A 21821-nucleotide genomic window follows, 5' to 3' on the forward strand; every position below is an offset into this window, starting at 1 on the left:
CCATGTATACATTCAGCATAGGAATAAAAAAATGTATTTTTGTTCCACGTTCATAATACCAGTTATGTGTAACACACATTTTAAACTACAAGTCTCTTTTCAGGCTGCAGAAAACACGATTCATTAAGAGTTGCCTTTCTCAAGGACTTGCCATCGAAAAAGCACATGCGGCGCGACATCCGCGCACTGGGTCGGCTCAATCCACCGCGGGAGTTCAACAACGATCACTGCGGCCGGTGGCAAACACAATGTGGAAGCTGAAACATAATGTCTACTCTTAATGATTATTTCTGGCAGCAGGAAACACCGAATCGCAGCTTGAACAACACGAAAAGTGAAGCACGCCGCGAATGCACCGCAGCTTCGCCCGCCACTCCGCAAGCGATAGCCGCCCCTTATTCGCAGCGCCCCCCGCGCCGCTGCGGTCTGTGAATGTACCAGAGGGCGAACACCATCTGGCCCCGTTCTCCGCCGCGGCGGCCGCATAGTGACAACGCCTAAATGTTCTTACAGCGTTATACATACATACGCACATACATACATACATGCATACATACATACATGCTTACACACATGCATACATACATACATACGTGCATACATACATGCATACATACATACCTACATACCTACATACATACATGCATTCACTTACATACATACATACACACATATGTACATGCATAGATACACACATATATATATATACATATACGCACATGCATACATACATACATACACACACATACATACATTCATACATACGGATGTATGTATGTATACACACATGCACCACTAAAAGTTTCATGTTTATCTGTTAGGAAAGAGATTCGTGCTGCAAACTGACCATCAGCCTCTCGCATACGTCAACTCTGCGAAACAAACAAATAGCCGAGTGCTCCGCTGGAGTCTGTTACTCACCTCACTGAGTATGACTTCGTGGTGGATTACATTAAGGGCTTCAACAACGTAGGGGCCGACTACCTCAGCCGCATATGACTTCTCCGCCCCCCCCCCCTCTTATCGCTTCGTTCCACCGCTTCAAAACGAACTTGTGTGCACAATTTCGTTTCTTGGATGGGTCACATTTGCCCTGAACTGAACGGACATCTGTGCCCAATAATTTTTTATCTACTTCTGGTCGTGTGGGTGCGTTCATACTCCGCGCGTTTGTGGACAAGTTGGTTTTTTTTATCAAACAACTTTCTTTAGCAGGGGGATATTGTGAGGGTAAGACACAAGTTTCTTTTTTTCCGTGTTAGTTGTTTTTTTTACTTAATACACCGTGACATGGGCCGTGAGTGAACTCCAGCTACCAGTGCAAACCGGAGGAGAAGACGACGGGCTGTGGGAAGGTGTCACGGCAGCTCGGCAAAAATCAAGAAAAAAGGACAACGAAGCCGGAAGGGCTACGAGTGGGACGTGCGAAGGGGCTGGTGCCACAATTCACGGGCTGGGCGACGTTTTAGAGGAAGAACTGCTGCCGTCGTTCCTGCGGCGGGCCTTCACCCAGGGCGTGCCTACCTCATCCGGTCCTGGTGGCCTGTCCCAGGACCAAGGGGCCACCTGTCGAGCGGCTCCTGCCAGGGTACAGCTGCCGAGCTGCCGAGTGCGGGCCTCGGCCGACGCTACCGGGGTGCTCATCTCCGGGGTCGTTCGTGGGACGTGGTCTTTGCGAGCTGAGCTGGGATCAGACATCGGCGCGCTGTCACGTGGCAAGCTCCGCACACTGTAGAGCGGCCGTGTGCCGGCGACGATCCAGTTGCAGCAGTCGTGCCACCCCTGCCCTCGCTCGCTTCGACGGCCACATCAACTGACGACGGCCAACCTGAGAAGGCATCGGGACCTGTCCGGTAGACGACGCCTTCAATATTCCTGAGCCCTGCTCGCGAGGAACGTTGGGGTGGGGCAGAATAGCCAGTAGCTCGGGAATTGCCTAACTGTATTTTGGGGTCACTTGACATATGTCACTGACGTGAAATGCCGATGTATTTAGTCTTCTCCCTCCCATAACTCAGGACTAGTAGGACATATAAACGTATCATTCTCTTTTTCCGTGTTCACAATGTCTCTGTCGCCTCCTTTCTCGTCCGGCAGCACACGAAAGCGTGACGAACGTCCATTCACCATCACTAAGTAGCAAAACATATTCCAAATAGGAATTTGAAAACACCCGAGGGATACACTTCCATCGATTTCGATAAGGATTTTCCACCTTTACCTGTCCGTGAGTGCGCGCGGCCGGAGAAACTCCATGCGGAAGCTCCAGCACCCCAGCCTCCTCTTGAAGCCGTCTATATAGCTGCACCGTCTGACATGACTATGCATATATCACCAGTTGTACTCCCGGTTCCAACCCCAACCGGAGCTCTACCCTCGCCTACAGCAAAGTTCAGTACTGTTCATACTCCTGGAGAGACTACTGATGCCGGACTTTCAAAATCGCCACATCATACGATTCTTAAAAGTCACTCAGAAACCTCCAATCAGCAAGGTGTCGGGAAACTAAGTTCCATAATTTTCTTTGTTGCCGAGGCCATGCGTACATTCCTGGCTTCGTTTTCGTCGCCGGAAGCTGCCACACTTATGACACTCATCGACTCTGCAGTTCGCGTCCTCACTCAATGGCTGTAGGGGTTACAACTCCAACAAGTATTCCTAAAATGCAACAAATTCGCAATACAGCCACAATTTTTCAGTGAAACTCGGGTGGTCTGCATTCACGTCTACCAGTTTTCCGCAGATTTGTAGACAAGCATCGCTTCCCTGTTATAGCAATCTCGGAATCACGTCTATCTCAAGACGTACGGCTTTCGGGACACACAGTGTTGCGTTCCAAAACTGATTTGCCATCAACCAGAGTACTCCTAGCTCTGAGAAGTAACCTGACCATGTTACATTATGATGTGACGCCAAGTGTGGAAAACGAATACGTAGCAGCCACTGTGCAAATCGGAGGCCTGTCTTTCACCGTCATTGCGCCTATATACCGCCCCGAAAGGCGTTAGATAGTGACCGTTTGGAGGGTATCCTTCGCGCTACGCCACCTCCGCATATACTCACTGGTGATTTCAATGCACATCACCCATCATGGGGTAGCCGTAAAATAACAATCAAAGTACAGCGCTTATTAGATATTGTTTACCAGCACGGTATGGCTGTACTTGACACCGGGGAACCAACTTTTTTCCTCAAAGGAGTTTCAAGTGCTCTCGACATCACTGTGGTTTCCTCCGTACTGCTTTCCAGAATAAGCTGGTCTGTGGACATTGAATCCCATGGCAGCGACCACCTCCCTACATACATAACACTCCATGGTGTTCCAGGAGGTCATCTAAAGCATCAGGTCCGATTCTCCAACTGGGATGTTTTAGCCACAACACTCCACGAGGGCCTGGGTTCAGGCTTGTGCTACGATAACTTCGTAAGCACGATGGCTAGGGCGCGCAAAGCGAGCCCGATGACTTTCATATTAACCAAGTCATACAATGTCACCGACGCAGAGTTTGAAAGGCTTCGTGACATACGTCGGCGACGAGAAAGAAGAACGCGCAAAACTTTGGTACCTGAGGACATTCGAGCATCCCGACGCCTGCAGAAGAGCATTCAGCGCCACATGTGCAAATTGACTTAGCGTGAGTAAATAGCCTTCTGGCCCCAGGAAGCCGCTTACCAGAACATGGAGCCTGGTCAAAAGTCTTCGCTCACCACCGACGTGTCTGCACCCATTTAATTCGATTTCATTGCGCAATAAGCTCACAATCTTAGATGTCGCAGAGATGTTCTGTAAAAAAATTGCGGCTGCATCAATGTCGCCTACGTTACTTACGATCCCGGATATTGGACACCCATCCGATAAAAAGACACTTATTGATGACCCATTCACACTGTCGGAACTCGTCATGGCTTTATCATCGGTTAACAAGTCTTCTTCCCCTGGCTAAGATGGCATAACCTACACTGCACTCGCTCATCTTGGGGATGCCGGGAAGAGATTTCTCCTAGACATTTTCAACCAATCCTGGATGACTGGTCGTATTTAGCCCACCTGGTAGACTTCTCGCATTGTGCCAATTTTAAAACCAGGCAAAGATCCAACAGACCTTCAGTCGTACTGACCTATTGCACTTTTGAGCTGTGTAGGCAAGCTCATGGAAAAAAATGGTGCTGCTTCGATTAGATTGGGACCTCACCAACAGAAATGTTGACCCGCCACAGATGTCCGGGTTCCGAAAGGGCAGGAGCAGTATTGATAATGTTATCGCCCTTGTAAATTGTGTCAAGCGCGAAAAAGCACAGCGTAACACCGCCATAGCGGTGTTTTTGGACGTCAAGGCTGAGTATGACGCCGTCACGCATGACGCTATCCGCTTTCAAATGAATGTTTTAGGTATTAAAGGCCGTATGTATAACTGGCTCTCGAATTATCTCAGCGACAGAACCATCTTTATACCTACCTCTGACGGCGACACAAAGAAGCACAGCGTACCCCTTGCGCTCCGCAAGGTGGAGTACTGAGTCCAGCATTTTTTAATATCTCCTTCATAGGAATTGAAAAGTGCTCGCCACGACCTGTTGCAATTTCCCTATACGCAGATGATATTTGCGTACGGTGCTCCGGGCGCTTTCGGCCTGTGCTCCGCGCGAGGCTTCAGCGGGGAATAGATTCATCTCAGCGTTCCTTGCGGCGCGCGGACTGGAAATCTCCGAAATCAGCGGAAATCGCTTCCACGAAGCGAGACGTTACACGGTATGAGCTCACTGTAATGGGAATCCCAATACTGTACGTCGCAAATCACAAATTTCTCGGCATTACATTTGACAGATTATTGACATGGACACAACACATTCGAAGTTTGAAGGAAACGTTCACATCATTTTTCAACATCTTCCGAATGCTTCCTAGCAACACTGGCGGCTGTACAGTATACTCGCTTCTTCGTCTATACGACGCTCTCATCGAAGGTCTACTACACTACAGCCTTCCTGGCTTGTTTCCCCTTTCAGCAGGAAATTTAAAGGCTATAGAAATCACGCAGGCACGCATACTGCGTGCGTGTATTGGCGTCCCAAAAACGGCATCCACTGTGGGGACTATCATTGAATGTCAACATTTGATGCCGATGGCACTGCGTAAAGACGAACTGCTTCGTGCCGGTTCACGTTTTGTGACAAGACAACCAAACCACCCATTGGCTCTGACCTATGCTGCAGATCTGGAGGACCTCTTGCCGCAACAATACCAGGCCCCATCTCTGCCTTCGTACCCGCTATGGTTGCTCCCACCCATGAGGATTCACACAACCGTGCCAGGAATCAGGCGACGAAGAGCAGATTTTCCCGCTCCAGCTCTTACGTATTTTACTCTGCAACAACTACACAGCAAATACGCCTGACATACCCCCATATATACTGATGATTCCGTCACCGAAGGTTCCTCAACGATTGCTGTTTATATTCCGGCGTCGCAAACCACGAGCACCAAAAAACTCAGCCACAGCACATCATCTACCGCGACTGAGGTCGCCGCGATGCGTGCGGCTCTTCAATACGTCACCACCCAGCCAGCCAGTCAATGGGCAATTTTTACAGATTACCGCGCGGCCCTTCAATGCCCTCAGTGTTTCCCTAATCAACAGCTACACTGGGACATTTGGGTTTTACACTACCAAGTCGTCAGTGCTCACCACCTCATGGAACTCCAGTGGATTCCGGCTCATTGCAGGCAATTCAACCGCAGACGCTGCAGCTTCCCAGGCTCCCAATCACGAGGTTCCTATTGCGGCCGTACCGTTCTCTAGGAAAGATGCGGCCGCACTAGCGTCTTGTGTTGCGTGGCAAGTACAGCTTTCCATATGGGCTGCTCCATTACGCCGCTATGCACCACTCTACTCCCTTGACCCAGAATGTGCTTTCAAGTGACCGCCTCGTCTCAACAAGCACGACGCAGCTGTAATACACCGCATACGTTTGAACGTCGCCTACACACGCCTTTTCCGTTTTAAGCTTCAGCAGACCAGCTCACCCTTGTGCGAAGACTGCAAGTGTCCAGAAGACGTCCACCATGGCATCTGTGTGTGTAGACGATACGATACACCCAGACTCTCCTTGGCAGTGAATTTGGGCAAACTACCCACATCACGTCTTACTCCGCATGATGTGCTTGGTCCCTGTTCTTGTGCTAAAATGGCCTCACGTGTGACGAAAGCCTTTCTAGGCTTCCTCCGTAGTTTTGGTCTAGTCAACCCTCTTTAACAGTGGTGAAGATCGGTGATACGGGTGATATAGAACCACGTTCCTCATTTCTAAACTCTTAACCTCCGTGGAATATCAAAGTGAACATTTCACGCGTGTGTGTGTTCAGCATGGCTGCTATGGTGACGCTGTATGTGCCGCGTTCCCGTGAGGTTAATCCGTGGTCTCAGAACTCTGTTCAACTTGAAGCGAACATTTCCTCGAGTATACTTCAACATTTCCTTTTATACCGAGCTTGCTTGCGACTCCAATTCTCACCATATTTTTTTTTCTTTTTCTTATTTTTTCCTTCTTTCTTTTCTCCCTTCTTGTTTTTATTTTTCTTTTCTCACTCGTTTCATTTTTCACCTGACGTAGCATATCAGGCTCCTTGCTGGACAAACCTCTTTAGTATCATTGAACCATTATCTCTCTCACACAGACACATGCATACATACATGCATACACACATACATACATACATATGCACATCCATACATACTACATACATACATGCATACATACTTCTACTGCGCTTCTAGTGGGTTGTCCTCCTGTGGTACGGATTCGAAGTAATAAAAGAAAAGTATGAAAGCCAGCCGTCCAAGTATGCACCAATTGAATGGTGCATAAGCTTTTAGCCCCAATAAAATTTAGAGGGAAAAGTAGATGCAACACTAAGAAATGTCAAGTGGTAGTGGCATTCGCAATAGAACTTCGGGGAGTAGGATAGGCAGGGATCAGCATCGCCGGGAAGAGGAGAGGGCAGAGCCCCCCCCCCCCCTGAAAATACCAGATGGGGCTCTGGCCACCGAGCACCCCCCTAGTCTCCACCTATGACCTAAATCATGTAAACGGTAGTCACAGGGTGAGGTTGTCAGTCCGATATCGCCTCAGGGACGGCGATGTCGAGTGTGTAATTATGTAATTAAACAATGCGGCCATGACTTCTTACGGAAATTGGGTAGATATACCCGGTCAAGAAGGGCTTGTAATGTTATGAAGCCGTGGTTGATGCAGTCAATCTTTGGTTCGGATTGCTTTCTTGCTTGTGTATATGCACGGCGCTCACCACCTGTCACAGTACGGGACGGGAAGGAGTGAACTTTTAATGGATCGAAAGAGGGCACCCCGGCCCAATGCAGGGCTTGCTACTTGAGACGGTTGGTGCACGGCCGCTCGATGGAAACAAGGTCCATCGAGCGGCCATGGTTGGTGAATATGTACTGATGATTATTGCAAACACACGGAACACAAACGCACAAACACACACAGAAACAAGCCAAATCTACAGACTGTAAAAAAGGCTATCAGGTAGGCAGCCACTAACTGGTCTCTAGTCGGGAAGCTGTAAGGAGGCTCACTTGTGTTTTGGATCCCCGCATGCCACTGTTTTGAGGTACCAGGGTCCTTGAACGTCTGTGATAGCCCCGCTTTTCACCCGAAGTATAGTCTTGGTAGTGACCCTCGCTATGGCGAGAACCATGGCAAAGCACGCAGCCATTATTACGTGTCCTCCTGAACACCACGCAGACGACACAAAGGTAATTCCACGATTTCCATTATGAAAGAAAAATGAGTGGTCAAGGCAACACCAAGACGCAGGTGATATACAAGACACCGCGTGGATAGGGGTAGGCCTTGCGACGTGTCGTACGCGTGTTGCGTGCCGAATGAGTAGAGGGGGGCGTACCGCAGCACTAGGTCCCTCACCAAGACTCCGTTTCCAGACTGCTAGTAACGGAAAGCCCGGAGGGCCCGCTACGACAACAGCCCTTGCTCCAGGGCGATAATTTCTGATAGGCTGTAGTGCAGCTCTCAGTGTTTGAAAGTTATTCGTTTTTTATATGTAATTAGCGCAGGGAAACCAGAAGTAGCACTGTGTGGTTTCCGTGTTTGGCTGTACTGAGCTACGTCAGTGGTATAGGAAAACGGGTGGAACAGGAAAATGTTAGAGCGCAGCCCCTGAGCTTGCGCTCATGTGGTTTTCTGGCGTCCCTTGCCGTCGGCCACGTTGTAACCGACAGAACGAGAAGTACACCAAAGATAGAGCGACTAGGAAAGTGGAGGAAGAGAGTATAGCGAATGTGCGTGAGAGTGGGTGGTATACTGATCGGGCCTCCTGGTACGTGCGCAGCGGCGGCTAACTGCTAGGAGTTAAATGGACACCGCATGGCATGTCGACGCAGTCGCTCGGTACTTCAGGCGGGCAAACACCCGCGTTCGTAGCAAATGGAGATTTTTCTTGCCGCCGACATGATTTTTTTTCTCCCCAAGCAACCTATGCTTTCACGTAGTAGTTTGCGTCTAGAGACAATCCCTACAAGGCGCGATCAACCCTTTTCATGAGCAGGAGTGTGGCCGTAGGAGTCCACAGCAAACAAACATTTAGAATGTTTTCGCAACACCGCTTTTCCGAACCATTATTCAGAACAAAAGGCGAAATTTCGGACGGCAAAACAGTCGGCTTACGGAGAAGGCAGTATAATTGGTTACAGATAATGACCAAACACTTAAAAACATTCTAAGATTGTGTGGAAACGCGATGGAGGTAATTATGTTTTGTTAAAATAATTGTTTATTGGGAAGCACAAAATGTAAACATTGATACAACCGACAAGGTTTTTTTCAGCCCTCTATACTAGTGCAGAGTAAGACATCCACCCGGCACCACCGTTATACTCGGGATCAGTGCTGGGTAGGGAAACGTGCGGTCATTTCGACACCGAGGGTTTCTGCGAACGCAGGTTAAACTCAATTCAGTTTATTTCCTTTCATCCTACAGGCGAGAGTAGGCCCAGGAAGAAAGCAATTTGATGTCACTTGGGAGGACCCGAGCCCCAGTTGCATGACAGAAAAGAACACCAGGAACACAAACTTTCGTGCATCGCATACAGCGATCAAGACACGTAAAAAAACTACAGGAAAAAGAAGCCGCACAAGAAGGGTAAATATCCACCAATTGCGTTGGTGGCAACGTAAAGTAATCAACAACTGCAATACATGGACGACCACTAAATAAAGAAAAGACACATGCTCGCATTCTTCGCAAGTAGCCTGAAGACAGCGCTTTCACACGAAGCGCTCAGGTAAGAAAGCCACGTTCACACGACCTGCACCTGCTCAGGCCTAATTGCATGTAGTCTACTGAGTCCTAGGCTACATTTGTTCCCGAGTAAGTCTACTAGGCACATGTGTTACACTGTAGCGAAGAATTTGCCATACTAAATCTGCTTTGCCAATAGGAGTACACCAGCAATCTTGGTTCTGAATGTTATAAAAACATTTCTTTTTAGATAATAGACTCAAAGTACTTTCATTGTTGTCATAGACAAATCGGTTGTAACGAAGAGCCAAGTAACACTGAAAACGTTTATAGACTGGAAGTGTTTTAAAATGGGTAAAAAAGTTCTATATGGGCGCACAGTATTCGAAGTTTGCAATGCATTCAATTACTTTTTTTAAGCTTATAAAGTTTATTTAGGTTGGACTTTTCGGTAGTTCCCCACAACGAAAAAACAATAATTTAGATGCGGCAGAAAAAGTTCGTTATAAGCTATATTATACTTTAATGCACAATGAAAGGAGAGAGTGCATTTTTTCGAGAACACTGACACACCTACGCAGGTTTCGCAGGTTTCTTACAATTGCAATGTATGTAATTGCTTGTTTTCAAGCAGATCAATTTATTTGGGTTGGTATTTATGCTAGTTTCGCACACCACAAAAAACAATTCAGATGCGGCCAGAAAAATTGTGTTATAAACAAGTATTTTGGAGGACAATGGAAGGAAATAACGCATTTTGGTGAGAACACTGACGCATCTACGCAGATTTCTTCCAATCAAGTAAGCGGGAATATTCGATGCCATATTCGTACGGATATACAGACCAAGGGTCTTTACGTAATCCGCAAGCGCAATAGCGGTGTTGCCCATATATAGCCGGCAGTCAAGAAAAATAGCAAGTTGTCTAGTAAAAGCAGTCGCTGCACCCGATTCCTTAAAGCCCTGTAGTGCACTGTTACCAAGTGCAATTGAGGGCTCAAGATTGCTACCAGTGAAAAATATGCTTGTGTCATCAGCGTACATAATGTAAATGGGTTTATGATTATTCATGGTGATATTTGTTACTGACTGAAATAAAGATATGAATATACTTATTTTTACGCAATGTTCACGATAGCAAAAGTACCGTTTGATGAGAAGACGTTGGATGTAGAATACCATACAGTTGCATACCCTATTGTCCAAGTTTCTCAACAAGCGTGCTCTGGATGAGGTGGTCGAACGCTTTTGAGAAATCCACGAAAATACTACTACGCGCGCAGTAACAAATAGGCGGAGCTACGCATTGCAATAGAGCTTACGTAAAGGCAGAAGAGAGGACTGATACAGTGCTGTTTCGCTAACAAACTATAGGATGCATGCAGTTTCCAGAACGCATAAGGAGTAATCTTGATTGGTTTTACACAAGGTTTCTACTTGACAAGATATCCTCTCGAAGTTTTGCCATAAGGTGGGATGACTCTTCATTAAGCATTTGGAATTAACGAATCACACGGGCTTTTTTGAACTGCTACATCTATACATCAGCGATATTTCTCGTTTTATTATTGCGCACCTGCAATGACTTCTTCTGTAACAGACAACCTTGCTGTAGTGGGGAACACGCAAGTCATAAAAAAACGGTTTCACTATTGGGACACCGTTATGAACTTTGAAGATGATGAGTACCTGCAGCCATGCAGTCCTCCTGTCCCATAGATTCCGATTATTAGAAGTTGTAACATGATTGCAATGCTTGCAAGTGAATCTCACCCTGGCCCGGTCGGAGAATGAACGCCAGGCGCGGTAAAATATGTTAAACACGCAAACATCACGATGACATAACATTGAACAGAAATGAACTTGCACACTGTGTGCTATAGATGGCAGCATGCCTCCTCACAGAAGTACAGATTTCTGTACTTTTTACCCACAAAAGTATCTCAATGACGCGCCTTTCGAAAGCGAGGGCATTTCTTGGTATGGGTCGAAGGCGTTGACCACATACGTTCATTTCAATGCCCATTAAGCTTCTTTCGACAGCTGCACATAAAAAAATGTGCGGTCAGGTCACGCCATTCGGGGCTCGAAAACAAAGTGCTTGGGGCCGCCGTCTTTCTCATCAGCAGAGAGCAAGTCCTCGCGCGATTCGCCCACGGGACTCGCTGGGCCGCGGGTCTGAGCCGCTCCGCTGAACAGGGCCTTGGGTCCACCGCAGTGCTGGGAACCGCGTCGGCTGCGCCTCTCGTAAGAGCCTGCGGAGAAGTGAGACCCTTGCGCTATTAGACGCCGTTTACTCATACTTCTCGTTCCCTCCAAAAACGTTTGCCCTTTTTCACATCACAAATCCCTCCTCCACAACTCAATGAGACTTCTGTACCCGCCGTGGTTTAGGCGAGCACTCAAAGACGTCGTGGTGATACCTACAGGCCTGCAAGTTAGATTGCACAACGCAGCTATAGTGGCTGCTCCTGTTATGCGAACACCACTGATGTATCCTGTATTCATAGCCATTCCCCCCGGTTAGAACCCCAGATTTTCGCTTCTCTCGTTATATAAAAGGTGCACACTGATTATATTGAATCCGGGTTGGAATTTTTTTATTCTGTTCTCATCGTGCAAATGTTCAAACCATTCTTAAACCCATAGAGAGCAGCCCGTGCAGGGTTCCTATGGTCCCCATGATTCTTCCCATCACAGCTGTTTCAATGTTCTTCAAATCAAATCAAATCAAAAGTAATCAACTTTATTTTCCCGTATACACGGGAACAGTGAAGCAGCATCTACAAAATGGTGGCCGGAGCAGCTTCACGGGTCCGCTTCCCCCATGCGTGTGGCAGCAACGGAGTCAAACAGGGCAAAAGGCAAGGTAGTATTAAACAGGCTTCAAGCTAAACAAAACTTAGGTACAAAACAATTACGTTCAACAGGGTAACCTAAGCCTCAGAATGGAGAAACTACATGTCGTCAGTGCCATACAGGCATTCACAACTGTAAAATGAAACAGGGATATAACGTGCGCTACCGAAAATATTCCTTGAATGCAAATTTAGATAGTTGATTGGCCTTGCTCGGCGTACTTATAAGGGTGTTTAATCATTCAGGTAAGGTGAATCTTACGGATTAACCGTGGTAATTATTGTTGCGACGTAGGAGTGTGCTATGTTTCTGCCTGCGTGCGCTGTAGGCAGAAATATTTTTTCTTTAATTTTGCTATGGCTTCGTAGAAACACCTGTTTTTTTTATTACAGCTGCCATCTGTGGCTGGCGCATTGGTACTCGTAGAGGTTGTTAACGTTCATTATTTCAAATTTTTTGAAAAGTTCCAGCGTATGGAAAATATACGACACGTTCACAAGTATTCTGACCAGCTATCTTGGCACCTGAAGTACCTGATTTATGTTCTTGTCTGTTGCCTTTCCGCCAAGCAGGTGCGACTAACTTAGTTGGGGTAAAAGTAATGTATCATAAAGTAAGAGTTCAATTTGGTCAGCTAATATATGCCTACAATATTTGATAATGCCAGGAGCTCTGCAGATTTTCTTACAGATTTGTTCGACGTGATAGTCCAAGTAAGGTTCTTGGAAAAATATACACCGACTGACTTCGCACTGTCCTGCACATGAATTGCGTCTCTTCCAAGATAAACATTCGGTGAAACAGCGAGTTTCTTTTTCGGCCGAAAAGTTCTGCTAGTGTATTCTCAATGTGTATCAGTAAAAAATTGTGGTGCGTCTACTCCCAGAGTGATTGTACGGTTGTATCTATTATTTCTTCTATTTTCCCAGGGGATTTACCTGTGATGAGTAAAGTAGTGTCACCATCATAACAACTAATTTAAAGTTATGGCCTTGACATAAGAAAGTGCAAGTAGTGCACGTGCCGTATTTGCACGGTTCTAACGCACGCTGTTTTATTTTTATTTCGCAAAAAAATTACGTTCTAAATTACCTTGCGCGTTACAATCGGGCGCAAAAGTACCTCAAATCCTAAACCCCCAACTTGAAACCAAAACGAAGTGGCTCAATGAATGATGAAGGCTTCGTTTCAACGCAAAGCAATCATCTTGGCGGAAACGGGAGGGAACCATACAGCGTCCCGTGCATGAGGCTTCAGGAGTCGTGTGCTCGCGATTGGCGAAAACGAAGCGACCACAGTTTTAAGTGCAAAGCTTCACGAAGGGGTTCAGCTGGCCACAGCTTGTGCCGATTTGTGTTCAATTAAACGTTTTGTACCATCATTTCGAAGCGTCGGTTAATCGCATTATTTCGTGTGCGTGGTACAATCGGTGCCCAGTTTTTTGTGGTTTCCTGATGTTGAATTTCACATTCTAATGCGCTTTGCAATCACGGGCGCGTTAGAGCCGAGTAAATACGAGAACAGAAAATAAAAGAACACCAAAAATGCTGTCCTGGGGCACTAAGGTGATCATATATTTTAACATTGAAGAATGCTTTCGGCTTAGCCCGTACTGCTGGCGATGTTTATGAGGTAAGAACCCAGTAGGTCATTCGCAACACCCCGTACGCCATGCGAGGGCGGTTTAAAGAGAAGTTTCTCATGTTGGGGTGTATCAAAGACCTTAGATAAGTGTACGTAAATGCCTAATGTAAGGTTGTGTTCTGATAAATACTTAAGAATTATTTCTTTGAGTTTTAGTAGAGGAGTTTCTGTGGAACAATTCTACGAAAGGCGAGGTGAAAGCCATGTAAATTGTTAATTCGCGAAGTACTTGGAAAGAACCGATACGTCTCCTTCTTTCATCCACGTGGGGCCGGGTGAGAGGTGCATTGATATAAAAACTTGTACACAGTTCAGGTTCCACTAGTGAGCACGGGGAACAACCGGCGGATGTCCCCGCAAAGCTTACTGCACGTAACAACACCACCGCCGGCATTCAGCGATCAAGAATCTAACCGTTTTTTGATGCCCCGGGAACCCAGCTGGTGTAGCTCCTCTGGCGCTGCATCGACCGCCGCCGTCGATGCAGCACTGCGACGGCCAGGACGATCCCGAAAGCGAGGATGAGCGCGGACAAAGCCGCTGCGCAGCCGGCCACGACGTCCAGGCGCACGCAGTTGGGTGCTGCAAAGATTGGAAGAGGCTTTTGTGGCGCGAAAAAAGAATCGTCGCCGCCAATGAATACGCTCATAAGAAGGTGGACGGTTGGTTAGGCTATGGCTGCTTCAGTGTGCTTGACGTTGGATTAATTTGAGCTGAAAAAGCCCAGCCGTTGTATGTTACTGGCCGCAAATTTGTATTGGGTTGAATTGGATCTATAGCTATACCCTTTGCCACAGGTTGACAATCCCCCTTGAAAACCCGTGAGTGCAGTAGCTGGCTGATTACACTCCCGCACCTACCCCCACCCCTCTCGTAATTTCAACACAAGCTATTATCCCATTCCTCCACACCACCAGGCTACGCTTAGACCGGTCAATAATATTGACCACTCTAGGACGCCGTTGTTGCCCACGCAAAGCCCCGGTTTTATCGTAACAGTAACACGGGAGTGTGTGGCGATGTCCTGGAGGGGCAAGAGGACATCGCTACGACTTCGTGAAAATTGCTCTCGACCAAGGGATCAACCACTCTTATCCTTATGTAAACCAAATAGTTTACCCGAAAATTTGAAATTTACCGCGTCTGCTTTGAAGGGGGTAGCACAGCGCACGTTGCTGCTTCCGTCCACTAGCCTTCAATACTCAGCGGTGAAGTGTTTTCTGCGCGGGGCGCTTGTATGAGTCCCAAGCATTTATCACGGGGCGGGTAAATTTCAGCAGCTTTTCTTCGACTAGCGGGTATGGTAAGAACGGTGGCAAGTTGTAAACTAGGTGTTCTGGAACACTCCTCCCCAACAAAGGGCGAAATACCAGTTGCATGGGCACATGCTAATCACCTGTGTATCTGCCTGATGGAGTAATTTTTTGCTGAATTTGGCTATACTTAATGCGCCGTCAATGATGGCAGCGGAAGAAGGGTTTTCTCACGTGCATACACTCGACAAACTTTTTTATAAGCATATATTGCACTGTGCGGCGAAACGTAGGGTACGAATGAGCCGGGTATAGCTTTGGCGCAAATCCGCTGTTCAACATTTCGCATTTTCTCTGCTTCTGCACCCTTTTAATAGTGCCAAGTTCAACTATTCAGCAAGATGTGAGCAGTAACGCTGCGTCCAGAAAGCCTGATCGGCCATAGTACAGGGAACAGAAAAATTGAGCAAATTATCTAGCCCTTAATTATCCCTTTCTTTCCTTTTTGAACCGGCACCCTGTTCTGTCGGTGCACACACTCAGCATTAGTCGACTAGCGCTTACTGTCCAGTACAGTTTCACCTTCAACTATCTTTGTTTCAGAAAGAGAGGGGGAGCTCCTCCATAACCTGTTGTCTAGTGCTTTCGGGTGAACAAGAATTTCTAGTAAAGGCGCTCACGCGTGGTGCTTTCCTGAAGGGTCGGCGGCGCGGCAGGCGGCGTCAGTCCGGCCGTGTTCACGAAGAGGGGCTCCGTCTCGGCGTGCGTCTCCCCGGAAGAAGACAGCCTCCGTACGTAGACCGCGTACGAGGTTTCCGGCCGGAGCGGCAGCGTGGCTGACTGCCGCGACGTGTACATGCGGCCCGTCACGTCCACCCCGGTGTCCTGCATTCTCCAAGTCACCTGCAAAAATGGTACTCAGGTCGTCAGTTGCTCTGCTCACTCCGACTAATCATTGTGGAACGAGAAGGTACACTACGCGTGCTTGAACTGCTAACTAACAGATATCATGGCTCGGTGTGGCGCTCCCCCCAATACCCGCACATCACCTGTTGTTATGATTCTTTAAAATGATCATAACGTTTGCCGATCAGTTTCTTCTCCTTGACATCTGCTGGAATGTTCGTGGGTGACCTAGTTTCCCTTTCATTACTGAGGCGAGATTCGCGTAATCTACGCTCACTTCTTGGACGAACCGTCCGTGCGCGCGTCTTAGTGTTCCTCCCAGTGGGCCAATAGTGCATCCCATAAAGGCGGTTTTTGTAATTGGCCGGACTTCAGAGAAGGAGACGAGTTAACGCACCTCGTACTTGACACGAGGGGCCTCGGCGCAGTTCCAAGAGATGTCTGCTTCCACCTTGGCTCCTCCGCCGCTGAGGCGCATCTCGTGGAGCATCGGTGGAGCACACGAAGGCATCGCGCTGGCTTCGTCCGCCAGCACGGAGTCCAGATCGGGCTTGTAACCCTCGTCCGCCGCTTCATTGAGGTCCATCTCTGTCCCCAGCGGGAGCCTCGTGCGGGCACACTGCCCACGTGGTCCCACGGCGACGATCACCAGCTCCGAGGACTCTTTCACCTGGCTCCGGCTCAGGCTCGCGTTGTGGTGCTGCGTCTGCACGCCACGTTTTTCCCACAGCCACGCGTCATCGGTTGTTTCCCTAACAGCTCTGAGATGCAGATAAAGGCACACGGCTATACTTCCTTGACCGAACCAGAACCACGCATGTTCCAAAGGTCCACTCACGTAATCCTATTTTAGCGCAAGTCTGCACTGGGGCTTCTTTCTCACTGATTAATGGCCGATTAGAGGAGGTTCCCCCTATGACGTATGCTGCCACGAGAGATTTCTTTTGTATCGATGGTGCTTCCTGCGCTTACTGTTACGTTGGACGGATGTTAATAAAGAGAGTTAAAGCCACCTCACCCTTGTTCGCCCGCTTTCCACGATTTTATGGTTCTAAGAGCGCATCATATAATCCTGTGGGACGCTACACTCCTCTGAAGGCTTCACGTCGCCTGCCGCGTGCCGCTCCCGCCACTCAGTGTGGCCAGGCGTCGTGCCTTGTGGGAAATATTCTCCCCATACGGTTCTACGGTGCGCTAGGCCCTGCTTCGCCCTCCCGCAGCAGCATTGGACGTAGCGTTATGCAAGCATGACTGAGGGTACATGGAGGTGTGCCCTCCACTTCTTTTGCAGAACATTTAGGCACACGTTGGTAGAGCAAAAAAATCAGCGTAGAAAACAAAAAAGAAAACGCTTGAATCACCTGTCCGGCGCCTTGCCAGCGCTCCTGGTGGATGAGTCCCCTCAGGAGAACCACGTACACCAGCGCTTCCTGTGGCCGCCCCTCAGATTCCGCTGGGCAGAGGGGCCTCGACCAAGACACGCGCACCTGCTCGCCTCGACCCTCCACCCGCGCGCCCTCGGGAAACGAGCCTTTATCATCGCTATCTGTCCAAGACGCTGAAAAAAAAGGTAATTGAACGATGACGCTCGGCTTCTAGTTACGCATTAGTGCTTCGGAAAATGCTGTAAGAATGGCGTGTCTAGTTGTTTTCGTCGTGCAAGAATAAGCGCTACGTACCCTGTGAGTCTGCCTGCCAGAATTTGCACGCCACTTTGCAGCCGGGAAACTGTAAGAGAGCACATTTATATCTCGTTACACAGCGTGCATAGTCCTCCATAGAAAAACAGAAGCAGATGCTACACACATTGCCACACAATGTGGGGCCTGGTAAACGCCTTTTGTTTTCTTTTTTGTCTAAAAAGGCGTCAAAAAACTATGGCTGTGGTGACGTTTCGTTCAGTGTAGGTTCTGAGCCCGGCAGTTAAGATGCGATGCAGAACATTAGTCAAGCCTGTTGTTAGGCCGACCACGCAAACAATCCGACCTAAAAGGTAATACGCAACCCGTAATATGAGTATAGACAATACGCAGACGTGACCTAAGAGAACAGGAGCTTGGAGAGAAACTCTTCATTACAGCTGGGGCTCCAACCCCGCCGGCCGTTAGCGTCTGCACCCGCGACTTTGCCTCTGATCCACCCAGTCCGAACACCGAGCCAGTTCCGCAAAAGAATAACGATGTAGGGCTGGTTATACACGGCGATCGACTAAGCTCAGCGCGTCATTTGTACACAATGCTTTACGTCATGATCGCAATTCTTGCGAACCTGTTTGAGGGGTTGGTACACGTATGTATGTATGTATGTATGTATGTATGTATGTATGTATGTATGTATGTATGTATGTATGTATGTATGTATGTATGTATGTATGTATGTATGTATGTATGTATGTATGTATGTATGTATGTATGTATGTATGTATGTATGTATGTATGTATGTATGTATGTATGTATGTGTGTATGTATGTATGTATGTATGTATGTATGTATGTATGTATGTATGTATGTATGTATGTATGTATGTATGTATGTATGTATGTATGTATGTATGTATGTATGTATGTATGTATGTATGTATGTATGTATGTATCACATAGCCATGTCCACAGCGAAATAAAGGCTTTTTCCACAGATTGCCAACTGCTCCTATGCCGTCCTGTCTAAATCCGTCCCTTGTTCACCAGCGGAATACGGCCTCAATGGTCGTCTCGTCACCAAGAATGGCTCTCACCAGCAAAAACAGGACTGAGACTTCCATAACGTGTTCGAGGGCAACGAGCCACCTTGCCACGAGCCAGCACCGACCAGGCAGGTCCACAACACAGCCTAAGCCAGGTACAAAGCGGGTCGGCACCACACTGGCTCTTCAGCTCTTCAGTGCACCCACAAGGGAGCTTCAATGCCTTCGTAACTTCAATTGCCGTTATGGCAGCGATTTGCCCACACAAGCGCCAGCACATCACAGTCGCACCCCTCCCCTTCCAACTACGCTCCGCTGCCACAGCGACCCATCACACAGCAAGCGTACACATGAGGAGATGAGCTTAAAAATAACGGGCTATACTCGGTGACAACTTAAGAACGGCACCGGAAGTTGCCGCTGTGCCTTATCACCGTAGCCAGACGTTTCTCCACACGGCGCAAGTAGGGCGTTACTGGGAATATTTTCAACATGGCGTGAGCCGTTCCCGTGATTTTTTGGACTTAGTATGCTTATAAACGACTCCAGTGACAACAAACAAACTGCGTGAGACAAGGCGAACGATATCACGCATTCATAGCAAACCCCTTTCAAAACGCGCGCGCACTGACGTCACGGGTCCGGAGCTTTGGCGGAGTGATACACTACATGAGGTGGTGCCGTTCTTGAGTTGTAACCGAGTATAGTTAGTTATCTTCAGATGACGTCTGGTAGCGTACCTATAGAGTTATTCAAGATACATTTTTCTTTGTTCTGTGGTTTCGTTTATCTACATCGATGTTTGCTTTCTCACTCTGCTTGGTAGCAGCGCATTTACAACGGCTCATAAAGATCGTGGTATGTTACACAACTCCGTAGCCACCTGAATACTTCGTAACAACTGTACAGGCGCCTAACACAATGAAATAGTACATGCAGCGGCAAAGATTTTTCAGCCAGTCGTTTCACGACATAGAAGAACTGAAGGCTAAGTATGTATTCGCACCACGCCGCTTGACCATGCGGGACGCCGACTTTACTCACACAAATGCTGTCCGCGCCACACATGGGCCCCCAGACGGTGAAGTTCTTGTGGAAGAGGCCGCACACTTCCCAGCACTGCGAAGCAAAGAAAGTGTCCACTGATTACCGCTCATCCTGACGCGACGTCCTTATCAGCGGCCTTGGGAAGACACAGAACTATCACTCACGCGAGGACACTGTACTGGACAACTCCTACAATCGGTGAAAACATCGCGTCCACGTACTTGCGAACACCTATTACGGTGGCTGAGAGGCTGCCAACCATTCGATATTTTTTCTTTGATCCCCTCGGATCAGTGATTCAGGTGGAACCCTACATTGGGAACTAACGTAGAGGACTTTTAAAGCGAATATTTTTTTAGTGATAGCGATGGCGTCTTGTCCATAAAACCAATGCATTTCCTCATGGATCGGTTGGTCGACTGCACAGCTTTCATAAGATCTTCAGACAGGCGGCACGTGTGCGAAGCCGGGCTTCCCTTGTTTCAAAACGGTTACTTCAAAATCGCGAAAATGGTGCGGTTCTAGATAAGACAATACACGCATCGATCATGAAGAAGTAATAAAATGTTTGCTTCTATCTTTTAAACCACGTATCGATATACATTGAGATCGTTCGTAGATGCGTTCACTCAGGCGCGAAAATTCCTCCCGTGGGTTCGTTTTTCCAGTTTGCGAATTGGGTCTTTCAAGGCTTGACTATCCATTGGATGCACTTTCAGCGAAGGCTGGACGCAGATTTAGCGACGGTTTCGACACAATTTCGACGATGTTTTTATGTGAGAAAGCTTTACCGTTTTTGTAGCTTTTCTTTTGAAAGGGAAGGTAATTTATATCTTTTTGGCAGCACTTCCCTCACTTGGCATCCCGCGTCAAAGAACCTCGCAAGTCCCCTGGCATAAGGCTCTCAGGAGTGGAAGACACTCACCATGTAGCACTCCTTGTTTCCGTGCAAGCACTCGATGTCTTCGGAGGACAGGATTGTCGTCACGCCAAGCTGAGTGGTTTGCCAGAGAAGTCGGACGAGGAAATGTTAACTTCAACGACATACAGGCACGGCTTTTAATCATTCCTGCGCTTTCTAAATCACACACGTTTTAGGCCAACCTTTCACTTTAAACGCATTTATTAGCAGTAAAGCTGTTTAGCAAATTGCAATTTTTTGTGTACACAGTTAAAAATACCAAGAAATGGCCGAGCGCGTGCACGTAAGTGTGAGCCTCGTGGCGACCGCCCCGGCAGTTAACAAAACCAAGAAAATGCTTAGCACTCGTGTTTGCGTGCTTCGTGGCGACCGCCCACCGTCCCCGAGCACGTTTGTCAGGCCAAGCATACTCACTTATAGAAATTCGGCAAGATTGCAAAAAAAAAAAAAAAAAAAAACTCCAGCGTTCGCCGTAATCATGGATACACTTACTCGGAACGAGAAAGACATGTCATAGTGTGCTCCTCTCCACGGTGTTGCTAAGTGATAACCACTTACAAAGAAATTACGCCCATCTCCCCTCGCGGGAACCCTGGTGGGATGCGACGCTGAAGGGGGTTCCATTGTGTGTTTCCGTTGGGTCGATTGCTCGAATTCCGTGATCAATCGTTGGGTAATGCGAGAGAGAGAAAGAGAGAGTGAGAGAGAGAGCAAACGTAGCGCGGACGACCGTCGACTGAGAGACCGGCCGGAGCGCGGCACTCCGCTTATATGCGCAGCGCGCCCGATGGAGAGGAGACCGCGGAGAGAGAGGGCGCTGCAGATGCGCACAGCGCGCATCTGCAGCGTAGATGCAGATGCGCGCGCAGCGCGGCTCAACGCCGGAGTGAGACAGCGCGCCGCACGGCGCGCGCAACAGATGTTGGGGGAGAGGGCGCGCTATCACGGCGAGAGGAGAGGGGGTGAGCGGAGGAGAGACGCAGCTGTGCGGACGCGGACAACGACGACGCAGGAAAGACAGGGTCGCCGGCAAGAGATGCTCCTCTCAGCTTCGCATCTAAAATGAAGGAATCTTACAGCAACAACGATGGAGTAGAGGTTGTTGCGGTAGCGCAGTAGAAGCAAATCAGCTGCTACCGGGGACACAAACCTTCGTGCTAGTCGTAAAGGTTGCCTACAGCTTCGCTACCGTCAAGTCTTACTGTTTAGTGTGAGCTTCCTTCATTT

The sequence above is a fragment of the Haemaphysalis longicornis genome, unplaced genomic scaffold (assembly GCF_048455015.1).
Source record: "Haemaphysalis longicornis isolate Haplotype H1 unplaced genomic scaffold, Haemaphysalis longicornis Haplotype H1 scaffold_2, whole genome shotgun sequence".
NCBI classification, from domain to species: Eukaryota; Metazoa; Arthropoda; class Arachnida; order Ixodida; family Ixodidae; genus Haemaphysalis; species Haemaphysalis longicornis.